Source organism: Propithecus coquereli, unplaced genomic scaffold (genome assembly GCF_000956105.1).
Source record: "Propithecus coquereli isolate 6110/MARCELLA unplaced genomic scaffold, Pcoq_1.0 Scaffold61, whole genome shotgun sequence".
Classification (NCBI taxonomy): domain Eukaryota; kingdom Metazoa; phylum Chordata; class Mammalia; order Primates; family Indriidae; genus Propithecus; species Propithecus coquereli.
Genome location: NW_012152063.1, coordinates 8,306,277 through 8,310,127, shown reverse-complemented (window position 1 = coordinate 8,310,127; position 3,851 = coordinate 8,306,277). Strand labels below are relative to the sequence as shown.

Sequence of the window (3,851 nt, the reverse complement as noted above, 5' to 3'; positions counted from 1 at the left end):
TTTCTAAACTTCCATGTTGGCTATTAATGTCTTTTGCTTTTATCGTTTTTTCTTTTAAAAAACATTTTAATTCTTCTGCAGGATTCGGAAACTTCAGATACGAAATATCCCGCCTCACTTACAGTGGGAGGTAAGAATTTCTATATTTAAAATTAAGATCTAAGTATCTATGCCTGTTGTTGTTAGTTTTTCCAAAGCCTTTTCTCCTTCCCTCACCTCTTCCGTATGCCAGAACACAAAACTATTCTCTTATAACCTGTGTCTCATTGTGGGTTTTTCTTCGTAAGGGCACAGTATATGTTTTAAATACGCTCTTTGAGATTAAAAATAATTGAAATATATTGTTGGGTAATCTTCCTCATTCAGTCCCATCAAGACAGTATTTTGTTAATTTGAGTTCTTTCTGATGAGTTTGCCTTTTTTTTTTTTTTTTAATTGAGACAGAGTCTCACTCCATTGCCCAGGCTAGAGTGCAATGGCGTCAGCCTAGCTCACAGCAACCTCAAACTCCTGGGCTTAAGTGATCCTCCTGCCTCAGCCTCCTGAGTAGCTGGGACTACAGGTGCTTGCCCAGCTAATATTTTCTATTTTAGTAGAGACAGGGGGTTGTGCTTTTGCTCAGGCTGGTCTCGAACTCCTAACCTCAAGCAGTCCTCCTGCCTTGGCCTTGGAACCTCAAAGTTCTTAAAACCTACTTGGAGAAGGTGGCACAGAGAAACTGCTCAGCTTTTATGTATTTCTAATACAAAAATCAGAGTAATTAGCTTTGTGTATTTTAGATTAGTCTCATAGAGTGTCATTTGATGGCTCACTAAACCAGAACCCTCATCAAAATGCAAAGTTTGGTTAAAAGGTTTTCTTGGTGGTGAGCTGAGGGAAGTTCATCTGAAGTCTGATTCTCCAGTCAGTGTCCCTTGCTTGGTAACAAATGATTTGTGCTCAGAATATTTTATACCGCATTTATCTTCAGAACAGTATTATTAAGTTTAATCCTTGCAGGAATGGGGTGTTGCTTTGATATATTCTGAATATATTTCAATTTATATAATGTATTAAAAATTACTTTGTCATTGGAATCAGTGACTCATAACATTAAACTTTATATGTTTTTCTCTTTTAGATTAACATTTGGTTAGGAATTCAGTAGCTTGAGGGATGGGTCCTCAAATTAAGTGTTGTGATGTCAAGAATACTAGTTTGGTCTTATTTTAAGATGGGTCATATTAAATATGATTTAAAATGTAATTTAGGCCGGGCGCGGTGGCTCACGCCTGCAATCCTAGCACTCTGGGAGGCTGACGCGGGCTGATTGTTTGAGCTCAGGAGTTCAAGACCAGCCTAAGCAAGAGTAAGACCCTGTCTCTACTAAAAATAGAAAGAAATTGGCCAAATAACTAAAAATAGAAAAAATTAGCCGGGCATGGTGGCGCATGCCTGTAGTCCCAGCTACCTGAGAGGCTGAGGCAGGAGGATCGCTTGAGCCCAGGAGTTTGAGGTTGCTGTGAGCTAGGCTCACGCCACGGCACTCTAGCCTGGGCAAGAGAGTGAGACTCTGTCTCCAAAAAAAAAAAAAAAGTAATTTAATATGACTTTTTGTTCGGGAACTACATCTAGTATAATGTAGCTTTCAATGAAACAATCAAATAGTAGCAGCCAATTTTAAGTGAATTGTTAGAATACTAACATCTGCTATAGGCTAGTGGCAGAGTTTCTTTTTAATTTATTGATAGTATCTCTTCAAATTTACATTGAGGTAGCTTCCCAAACTTCTAGTTTATAGCATTTTTGGTGGCTTCTCTGTTTTGTTTTGTTTTTGTCTTTTTAGGGGTCGTGAGAGGGATTGTTGTTTCCTTGCTTTAGTTGTAAGATGGGAAAAGCGTTTGAGGGAATGATCCCGGGAGAGGGGTGAGAGGGCGGAATTGGGGACCAGACCGGTGTTGGCTTGAGGGACAAGGACTTGTGGACAAGTGGAGGGGGTAGTCCCAGGAGGAGGAGGGGCTGGGAGCCACTTCACAAGGTGGGTGGTGGGTGCTGGTGGGAATTTTCTATGGATTCCTTCATTCAAAGCGTATTTATTGGGCACCTACTATGTGCCAGGCAGAATAGAGTGTTTCCGTTTTCTCAGTGGCCTGGGCACCACGTCCCCAGAGGAGTGAGAGGCTCCGCAAGGGACAGGTGAAGACAAGGACAGAGGACAGGGAGAGGGGGAAGGACCAGTGGCGTTAGGGACACCTGGAAATTGTAAAGGTTCTGGATCTTTGACTGCGGCCTTTTAGCCCTTTGACTGAATCCAAATTTTACAGAACAAACTCTTTTAATGAAGGGATTTGTTCTGTGAGTTTTGGATTTGGTAGAGGGGCCCCACTTGGGGATCTTGGAAGGTCACATGTGGCCTTGAGGCTGCAGATTCCCCACCCCTGGTTCAAGCAAATAGCTGAAATTCAGTAAATTACTGGGATGACACGAGCAAAGCACTTAGCTTGGTCCCAGCGGGTGGCGGTGGCATCCGGGACCCTGATTCAAAGGATGATAAAGTCTCTGCTCAACTGCAGGACATTCACAGTACTTAACCACACTGCGCCTCAGTTTTCTCATCTGTGAAATGGGATGATAAACTCCTAGTGTTGGCGCAGGGAATCACCGGGAGCGCTCCAAACCTGTGGGCACGCGGGCAGGTGACCACCCGGCCCGGCCTTGGTGGCTTCTCTGACTTTCAGTTTATTGTGTTTTTCCTTTATTCTGGGTAAAATCTAATCACAGTAGATTCTGGCAGGGCGCAGTGGCTCATGTCTGTAATCCCAGCACTTTGGGAGGCCAAGGTAGGAGGATCGCTTGAGTCCAGGAGTTAGAGATCAGCCTGGGAATATAGCTGAGGCATTCTCCCTGCCCTGCCCCCTACAAAAAAAGTAAAAAATTAGCTGGGCACAGTGGCTCCCTGCAGTAGTCAGTCTCAGCTATTTGGGAGGCTGAGGCAGGAGGATTGCTTGAGCCCAGGAGTTCAAGGCTGCAGTAAGCTATGATCAAGCCACTCACTGCACACTCCAGCCTGGGTGATACAGTGAGCCTGTCTTTAAAAGCAAGCAAGCAAACAAATAAATAAAATAAATCTTTATTTGCTAAACCTAACTTTGTCATATTTCATTTTACTCTCCCTGTAGTCCTTTAAGGTAATGCCAAGTTGGCGACATTATCTCTGTTTTCAAATGGGCAAATATGAGCATATAAGATTAAAAGAATTAAGCAAGAACACATACTGGATTGTAACAAGCTTGGAACTAGACTTTGGAACTCTTTACCTTTGACCCCCTTTTACAATTATAATGATTGTTTAATATATTGATCAACAAAAACATTTATTGAGGTTTGTTTAGGAGTAAGATGAGCTGTTACGTGTTTCCTTTCTTTGATGACTTGAGTGAATACTATTTTTTGTTTTAGAGAAGGGTCACTTTTTATATCTTTAATTTATATACACTGAGTGTGCTGTCTTGTGAGAAAGACTTAATGTAGACAGTGATAATTTTGTGCTTACAGTTCTGGATTCCCATTACTATGGAAGGATTAGGATTTTGAATCCACTGATTAATTTTAGAATCACTGAAAGTGGGATGACTAGACATGTGCCTTCTGATCTTTTTTTTGAGACAGAGTCTCACTTTGTTGCCCTGGCTAGAGTGAGTGCCGTGGCGTCAGCCTAGCTCACAGCAACCTCAGACTTCTGGGCTGAAGCGATCCTACTGCCACAGCCTCCCAAGTAGCTGGGACTACAGGCATGTGCCACCATGCCCGGCTAATTTTTTTCTATATATTTTTAGCTGTCCAATTAATTTCTTTCTGTTTTTGGTAGAGAC

At 42.3% G+C, this 3,851-nt stretch overlaps 1 protein-coding gene across 1 annotated transcript in view; it reads left to right on the top strand.

The window, feature by feature from the left end:
* The first annotated feature begins 85 nt into the window (after positions 1–85).
* Positions 86–3,851, top strand: part of LOC105822431 (insulin-like growth factor 2 mRNA-binding protein 3) — a 93,168-nt gene continuing 89,402 nt past the window's right edge. The window contains exon 1 of the mRNA XM_012659413.1: positions 86–130. The gene's annotated coding sequence lies outside the window, so the exon portion shown is untranslated. The remainder of the gene's footprint in view (positions 131–3,851) is intronic.